Source organism: Sinocyclocheilus grahami, unplaced genomic scaffold (assembly GCF_001515645.1).
Source record: "Sinocyclocheilus grahami isolate Dianchi unplaced genomic scaffold, SAMN03320097.WGS_v1.1 scaffold66.1, whole genome shotgun sequence".
NCBI classification, from domain to species: domain Eukaryota; kingdom Metazoa; phylum Chordata; class Actinopteri; order Cypriniformes; family Cyprinidae; genus Sinocyclocheilus; species Sinocyclocheilus grahami.
The window spans coordinates 242,413-251,872 of record NW_015505245.1 but is presented as its reverse complement, the minus strand read 5'-3'; the positions used below and the strand labels follow the sequence as shown (position 1 = coordinate 251,872).

Genomic DNA, 9,460 nt, shown 5'->3' with positions numbered 1-9,460 from the left:
AACAATGAATTCTCATCAAAAGCAAAGCATTTTTATTAAGGTCCTTGAGTCCTAATACACATTCTTGAAGATTTTTTTCTATGTGCAATGACCTTTTCTTTTTCTGTATCCAATTTATTTAGCGCTTATGCATTGAAGTAACATGAAAATATAAGCTTTTCAGTGTTGAGGGCAGACATCTCAGATAGATATATTTATTTATCATGCCAGCAATCCAACAATTTTATAATTAGTCATTTTTTCCATTTCCATCCAAATATTTTTGGACTGATTAAGAGGTTTTCAGGATTGAAAAGTACAGTATGTTTATATAGCACCTCAAACTCCTTCAAAAGATCAAGAAAATCAATTTATGATGTAACCCCTAAAATGACTTGTGTTAGACTTCAGCAGAAATATAACAGTTTCACATGTGCATCCACAGCAAAAAGTTTAATACCAGATGGTCTGTTTATTTTCTCTCACACACACACACACACACACACATGCTAACAGACACTAAGTTGACCAGCAACTGAATGTGTTTTGGGTTTGAGTGTCCTGGTTTAGCAGAAGGCATTCCAGACCTCTTAGAATCCTGTAAGAGATCTACAATTTGTCTGACAAGGACAGAACGCCGTCTGTGCACGGACACACCTGAATTAAGCTGTGCTTTCTATTCCTGAGTGGATAAATCGGAGCAGTACGGAACATTGTGGCATGGATCAATGAACTTGTCTCTAATGTTAATGCAACGTCAGTGCAACACTCGATACAGGAGTTAGAAGTTAAGCTTAATATCCAAAGGGACCCTGAAAAGGAAAAACCGATAGTCTACCCAAAAATGAGAGTGTCATCATCATTTCCTCACCCTCGTGACTTACTTTCTTCTACAGAACACAAAAGAAAATATTTTGGAAAAATGTCCCAGGGTTTTTTGTCCATGAAATGTTATTTGGACCCCAACGTATTTCAATAAATCTTCTATTATGTTTCACAGAAGAAAAAGAGTCATAAAGGACTGGAACAATATGAGGGTGAGTAAATCCTGACAGAATACTTTCACTTTCACATTTCAATTTGTATAGTAGACTATTTGTTTTATCATCTGAAGCCATAGAATTCTTTCAGTGAAATATTATGCTTGTACAATCTATCTTTAAAATAATGTCACTAATGCATTTTTAAGGCCCCATGAAATCAGAATGGGATTTTTGTAGCTTTTAGTCCATGACTTTTAACTTTGAAGCCACCTATAAGATAGTGTACTCAAAAGTTGAAACACTGATACGCATTTAGAAGTTATACAGCCTTTTGCTTCTGGGAAAATGGACCAAAAAATTTTGATGACTCATCCTACACATTCTCTCCCAAACTTCCTGTATTAATAGGAAATACAGCTGTGCCTATCTATCATTTTATGTTTTTAAGGGGCTTTTCACTCTACATTAACTCTACATACTAAAAAAAAAAGTTTTATTATTGGAGTCAATGGATCCATGTAGAAACTTTACCATCCATGAAACCTTTCTATTAAACTATTTCCTACTTTTTGATTATTTTAAATTACTTTTGACCTAAAATATATTCCAGTCTTTGCTATCAACATCATGAAGTGTTTTAAACATTACACATGATGCCACAGTTTTTTCAAACTGGGGTTTGTGTAGGGCCAGGTAGGTTTGAACAGCTTTTTTCCCTTAATAAATGAAAGCATAATTTAAAAACTGCATTTTGTATTTACTTGCATTATCTTTGTGTAATATTAAAATTTGTTTGATGATCTGAATCTTTTTAAGTGTGATAAATATGCAAAAAAAAAAAAAACAGGACGGGGGCAAAAACCTTTTCACGGCACTGTATTTATATTTCATATGTTTTTAACATTTCAATAATATACATTTTTTATTAATAATAATATAGTAATTTTAATCATTTTAACTCATTATGTGACCCACTTGGATGTTTGCCTAGTGGGCCCAGGCCACCTGATGGAGAGCCAATAATTTAGAGGAGACTGAAAGTTCCACTTAAAAAACAAATGATTTTTGCTGCTTGTTTAATTTACTTAATTCAAATGAGCTACTGCAAAACAATTCTTGAACATTTTGTCATAATATAATTCCATTGTGTTCAGTCCATTTAATTTTGTAAAATGGAAGTTAACTTAATGTTTAGGACTTCCTTAATCACGTTTGTTGCTGAAACTGAGCAGTAGATTTCTAGCTCCCAGCATGCCTTGTGTAGGACTGGATTGTTGAGGAAGATCAGAAAAGGATCTATTATATTGCGTTTTTGTGGTGAAGAGTCGAGCTTGTCTATAGGTTGAGGTCTGGTACAGGAAAAAGTTGTGATTGTTTACATTACATATTGACAGAAAGTGTCATTTCGCCTGCTAATGTGTGCTTTTTTTACTAGCTAGTAGTCACTAGCCACAGCTCAGGTCTAATAACATTGTGGGAGGGAAAGGGAAGTATTTGGGATTCATTGCACACCACAGGCAATGATGGATTGTACTGATGAACCTGATTCACTCTGTTGACTTCACTTTACTTCTTTGTCCTCGTCTTCACCAGTGAGCGGAGCAAAAGCTGACAAAACCCAACAGCTTTATGAATTGAAACTTCCTAAGGTCTGCCGTTTCCTCTGGATGATCATTCTATCATCTTTCTCAGACTGCTTGACGGCCTTTTCTGATGGCTATCAACTGATGTGTCTGGTGTGAAGAGAAATGAGTTCTGGACGGTCTCTCTTCATTCTGTCATGAGTTTTGTTTCCACTCTCTGAATGCGGACTTTTAAATCAATCAGGTTTTTGGCTTTCTTCCATCACTTCTCCTCTGAGGAGCAAATGATTAACTAAACCATTAGAGGTTTTCAATATTTCTTAATAACTGTTCGTGGTGGAGTTTGCATGTTTTATCCTCTTGGGAAACAGTAATTAATTTTTGTTCACTGTAAAGCACATTTGTTTTTAGTGAATTTCTCTGAAAGCACACACGCCACAGTTCATTATCTGAATTGATGCATTCTTAAAGAGGTAATTCTGGTCTTTTGTGGTTTGGCCATGATAACATCCTCTCTTTTAAAAATGCAGACATCATGATACATATTTGTGTGTGTGTGTGTGTGTGTGTGTGTGTGTGTGTGTGTGTGTGTGTGTGAAGGTAAAGACATTTATAATATCACAATAGGTTGCTATTTCTAATTAAATTGCTGTTGATTTGGATTTTAAAAATGTAGTTCTAAAGGATCATGTGACACTGAAGACTGCAGTAATGATGCTGAAAATTCAGCTTTGACATCACAGGAATAAATTACATTTTAAAATACAGTAAAATAGAAAACAGTTATTTAATTTCTTTTGTAATATTTCACAATATTACTGATTCTACTGTATTTTTAATCAAAGTAATGAAAATGCAGCCTTCATGAGCATAAGAGGCTTCTGTCAAAATTTTTTAACAAATCTTACCGGCTCCAAATATTTGAACAATGATGTTGTTAGACTCTGTTCCGTGTTTTGTGTGTGTTTTCCTCCCCCCACGTGCTCCATGATTATTTTATGCCAATGTTTGATTCCCTTCCTGTTCCTGTCCTGATTGTGTGTTCATGGTTTCCAGGTGTGTCTTGTTATTAGTTATCCTCCTCACCTGTCTGCCCCTCGTTACCTGCCCTATTTGTGTTCCAGCCTGTTCGATTCTCCCTTGTCTGGAACTGTACGTCTAACCCTCCTGCTACGTGTGTGTGTTCCTGCCTGTTCCATGTACTTCTTGATTTGGATAAATAAAGACTGTGTATAGTTCATCTCCCTCCGTCTCCTCGCTCCTTCATCTCCTTTTCTCCTTTTCTCCTCCACAGTAGCAGTGAAGCTTGACAGAATTCCGGACCGAAACAGTAAGCTGCGCCCCTTTCCCCGTGTTTGATTTCTGTTTTTGAAAGTGTTTTCTTTTGTTTTCCCGTTTTTCCCCCGCGGCATGGAAACCGCTGCGCCGTTATCCTCCTGAACTGTCTGCTCTGCCATGGCTTTCTGAGTCCCCTGATCTGCCATGGCCTCCTGAGTCCCCTGATCTGCCTTGGCCTCCTGAACTGTCTGATCCGCCATGGCTCCCCAAGCTGCCTGCTCCGCCATGGCCTCCTGAACCGTCTGCTCCTGTCTGCTGCCTGTTCCATGTACTTCTTGATTTGGATAAATAAAGACCGTGTATAGTTCATCTCGCTCCTTCGTCTCCTCCACAGTAGCAGTGAAGCGTGACAGATGTTTTATTAAAAGTTTTTAAAGCACAGATTATTTTCTTTTCACAAAAAAATGGGTTACAAAAATGAAATGAAACAACTGTTAAATGTAGGCACAGCATATTCTAAACATTTTTGGTAACAATGCTGCACAGGACTGCAAGGACAAAATTTGTCTGACTCTCTGTACTGAGCTTTTTTATTTACTTTTTTTATTCATTCGTTTACTTTTGTCATGTTTTTCTTCTGCTCTAAACACTGAAAGACCTTTCACTGAGACCCAGAAGGTTAAACTGATTGTTGTTTCAGAATAAAGTTCCTGATGGGCATTAAAGAGCTTTCACATGTGTCTGTCCTCAGATTTGCCCATATAGCTACAAATATATTGTGTTTCTATCTCTTCATTCAGAGCGTTAATAGACTCACACTGCTGGATTGCTGTGCCCTTTGTATTTGCTCATATGCGGCTGTGTTTTAGTAAGTTGATGGATCAATGAGCATGCAGTAATGTAAAACTCTCCTTCTGGGCTCAGCAGAAGATGTGTCGATACTAATTTCTCATTCATGATCTTCGTCTTGTGCGAACAAGGCTTTAGACAGAGAGAGTGTATTGTTAGAGGGAACATGTTGGCCCTCTTCAACACGAGAGCCTGGAAAGTAGCATTGTGTGTTTCTCGTCACTTGTGACCTATAATGTTTGACTCTTTCCTACATCATCTTAACTGTCTTGCTTTTTTATTTAAGCAATATCACACAAGGAAATGCTGTTGTACTGATGTGCTCGCAGCCATAACAGTCATGCTATTAGTTTTATTAGTATACTGAGAGTGTGATATTGTTTTTTTTATATTGTTCAGTGAACAATAAGTTAATATTGAGGTACATCTATAGGGACCAGAATTGGACCACTTAGCAACAGCAACCTAGCATCATGTTTTTGTTTTCTTTAAAACTGTCCAAATCTAGTTAGTTTGTGAAGGTTCTTGCATATTGATGTAGTGTGTCCTCCAGTCTGCTAAGAGCGTGACACAGCGTCTGTCAACTCAGATGCTGCTGTACCTCTCTGCAAGATGTTTATTAGGTGATTCTGGCACAAATGTTTACTTAATAGTACTGATGATGAAATAAAACAACACCGTGTTCCTTTTAACATTATTTCATAAGGCTTTTTCTCTAGATTTTCATGTAGAGCAGATGCTGCAATGACAAATATGCTGCATTTTATACTCTCGTGAGAGTGTTAAAAAAACTTTATTTAAAGTGTACCTATTATGCCAAATTCACTTTACATGTTGTTTGAACATAAATCTGTGTTGGCAGTGTGTGTACACAACCACCCTATAATGATAAAAATTCACCTGCTCCTTTTTTTAAGATTCATTTGTGGTGTTTTGCCCTATTTTTTTTAGATAGGAGATAGGAGAATGTAATGACAGGAAGCAAACTTGGAGAGAGAGAGGGGGGCGGGATCGGGTAAGGTCGACAAGCTGGGAATTGAACTCGGGATGCCCGTAGCGCAACAGCACTGTACAATATGTCGGTGCGCTACCCACAAGGCTATTGGCGTCAACATGCGCTCCTTTTTTAAGCCCCATAAATCATAAGCAGTGTCTCAGAACAAGCGCAGAATCTGTAAAATGTGATGTCACTTTGCACAGGCCCTGCCCACAACTGTTGACTGTAAACATCCACGCCATGTTTATCTTAACCTGAGAGCATTTAAAAGTAGCATTTACACTCTTAAAAATAAAGGTGCTTCACGATGCCATAGAAGAACCTTTTTGTCTAAATGGTTCCATAAAGAACCTTTAACATCTGAAGAACCTTTCTGTTTCCCAAAAGGTTCTTTGGGGTGAAATAAGGTTCTTCAGATTACAAAAATGCAAGAAAGAGATGGTTCTTTAGAGAACCTTTGACTGAATGGTTCTTCTATGGCATCGCTTGAAGAACCTTTTGAAGCACCTTTATTTGTAAGAGTGTACATAAGAAATGTCTTCTTATTACAGCTATAGACGTTATTCAGTTCAGAGCAGAGTGATTTTCTTTTTTCATTTTATTGTTTGGGTCATATTAACAGTGTAGACAGCAGTATAGGGACTATATATTGCACTGTTGTCACTTATTACAGATATATAGATATAGATATATTTTTTATGTCTGTAAGGCAAGTATACACAGAGTTTTGGAGTTTCGCGCTCAAGTTCACAGAGCGACAGAAAGCGCATTCTGTCTGCTTTCATTATTTTACAAAAGTGCCATGTTTTGTTGTTATTGTGCAACACAGATAAACTTAGAGTCTTTACAGATTTGAAGGATGTATTAGTCTTATCTGTATGAGCAAAAATGAGGCAGTGTTTTAAGGGCAAGTGAGCGCACTGGTGCCTCCATCTGTCCTCCAGTGAGCGCACTACTGTGCAGCTTCCACACTCCGCACAAACACTTTAATAGCGCAAATTTCTCTAGGTCAACATTAGATTAATGTAAAGTTGCTGCTACTAACATATTTCAGATTATAAGTCATATTTGAGGTCAATGAATGATAGGCGAGCGTTTGGATGATCTGCGTGACTTCGCAGATGGGGATTTTTATTTATTTATTTTTCTGCGACTAAGCTAAAATTTTGGTCGGCCAAGCCTCTTCTGGTCAACTAATGGTTAGTCGACTATTAGGGGGCAGCCCTAATGTTCATATACGTAGATGTTTTTTAGCAGAGTATCTGTGGCACAGTCATATTCCAGAATAGGGGGCGGGGAGCTGCAGCTCATTTGCATTTAAAGAAACATGCACGAAAATAGCATGTTTGTGCTTTCACACAAAATAGGCATTTTCAAAATGATATAATAAATGATCTGTGGGGTATTTTGAACTGAAACTGCACAGACACTGTGGGCCTGAGATAAAGTGTAAACTATAAATTTTGGAATCAGTTCAATCAGGTTGATCTTGAATCTTCAGATTCGATTCCCCCTCTGAAAACCTAAACTAAAATAAAAGAGTTAAATTTCTTTACACTAGATACATTTTAAACGTTCTGTTATAATGCTACTCTGTGCGGTCATCACCTGTCTAATAAAATGCATAGCATATTAAAGAGTCTTTGGTGTTTCCATGTTTTCTACAAAACTGGAAATCTAGGGTGTATGACGTCATTGGCAGGCGACACAATGACATTATGGACACGGTCCGTGTCACTAGTTAAAATTGCTTATTTATCTGGATTTAAACATTCTTCGAAACATCTGGGATAATGTAAGTACACAATTCAGCAAAATATTTCCACTGTTCTAGTGGTTTTTGGATATTTTAAAGGGGTCATATGATGCGATTTAAATTTTTCCTTTCTCTTTGGACGCTGTGTGCTTCGCTGTGAAAGCGAAACTACTTTGTTTGGTCTACCAAAAGAGGATGATATCCGTTTCGTCATGTCTAGAGCTGATCTGTTCTGGTCGCTGAGGGAATACATCAACTTTCACTGTGGACGAAGCGGAGTCCAGCCCGGGCTCGACCCTGCCACCTCAGCTCACTCTATCCCGGCCTCAGCGCACGCTAAGCCGGGGTTTCGGCTCACGCTAGGCCGCTATGTTTTTCGTTGTGAAAGTGAAACTACTTTGTTTGGTCTTCCAAAAGAGGACACGACTACAAATCAGTGGATGTATTTACAACACTGTTCCAGAACAGTTTAACCCAAATATCCAGATGTGTGCAGCACATTTTATGGAGGACTGTTTACTGATTCTGGGAGAGTAGACTAAAATGCCGGCAGTTCTGACTCACAGTCTGTAAGTACGTTTTCATTTAAAGGATTTGCCACTTATGATTCAAACGCAAGTTTTGGGCAGTGTAGAGTAGCCTTTGTTGTTTGTCATTTCTCCGATCACAAATGCAGACAGAGTTTTATGTGTACGCGGCGCGATGCAATGCAACGCAACTCGTAAAAAGACAGTATAAGTCATTATAATCAGTAATTATGTCCCCACTGGACGCAACAAATGCCTCGTTTGTAATGGGTTTTCATGTTTTTTGTTTCATCGCTCCGGCCTGGACACGGCATCAACAGTATGGTGAGGGGCGTAACATTTCCGTCTCATGCTTGAGGTATTCGGCCAATCACAACGCACTGGATGGCTGGCCAATCACAGCTCACCTCGCTTTTTCAGACCAATGAGCTTCGTAAAAATCGACGCGTTTCAAAAAGGCGGGGCAAAGAGGAGAAACAATAATGTACAGTATGTGGAAAATAATGTGTTTTTTTTACTTTAAACCGCATAAACATTTCATTACACCAAATACGCAAAATAATATTTTTTTAGCAGCATCATATGACCCCTTTAATAATTTTTTTTTACATATTGTGCCTTTAATTACATATTGTAAAAAGGGGCACAACAGGTGCCCTTTAAACATTAGATATGGCGAAAGTTAATATTTGACTTGTAATTCAATTGAAATGATAGCCTTTAATGGAATATAAAAAAAAAAGGTATTTATAGAAAACTGCTGACTGAATCACATATTCAGAATTGGAAACATTAAACATTTGTTTCAGACTGCTTGTTTCAATTAATCAGCAAGTCTACAAATAATTATTAATTTGAGTTGTGACACAAAAGTGTTCCCAGAAGTCTAATTTAAATTGAATTGGATAAATATTATTTGGTGAAACAGCTATGCTTATCCCTATTCTGATAATGTTATGTACAATTAGTGTGATTTGTGTTACAGTCCTGTTTATATCTGCTACTGTAATTACGTTTTGTTTGCACCATCTCATTCACATACTGTTCCGAAAACCTTGACTCTCCCAAAGTAGATGCATAAAAAATTCATGAAGTATCATGAAGTATATGTACTCCAGCTTACTTTGAAAAACAGCAGTCGATCCATTTTAAAAGAAAGCCAGAGAGAAACGCCTCTGAGATAAAGAGAGAGAGAAGAGTCTGCTGCTGACCTTTGTGCTGTCGCACTTGTTTGTAAAGGTCTTCAGCTTGAGCAGACCTTGCTTAGCTTCTTTATAAAATGTGTGTTTTTACCTCCAGCGACATTTTCACTGCTATTTGTTGTTAATGTTTGTGCTTCCTTCCCTCCCGTGTGTTCATTATTGATGAAGGCGGAGTGGAATATTCTTTTGTTTCTTTTCCTCTCTTGATCTCTGAGACAGTATGAATAAAGAGTGTGCGTGTGTGGCTGTGTTTCTGTCACTGAATACTGTATTCCCATTACAAAGCTGCCAGAGGCATCCGGTTAT

The 9,460-nt window shown here is 37.7% G+C and overlaps 1 protein-coding gene across 2 annotated transcripts in view; it reads left to right on the top strand.

Moving 5' to 3' along the window:
• The window catches only part of LOC107585030 (parvalbumin-7-like), a 45,603-nt gene that overhangs the window by 21,636 nt on the left and 14,507 nt on the right, over positions 1-9,460 (top strand). Inside the window, exon 1 of one of the 2 annotated variants that reach the window (XM_016271847.1) lies at positions 3,857-3,875. The exons of the other annotated variant lie outside the window; for it this stretch is intronic. The gene's annotated coding sequence lies outside the window, so the exon portion shown is untranslated. Of the gene's footprint in view, positions 1-3,856; positions 3,876-9,460 lie in introns of those variants that run through there. 2 annotated transcript variants of the gene reach the window in all.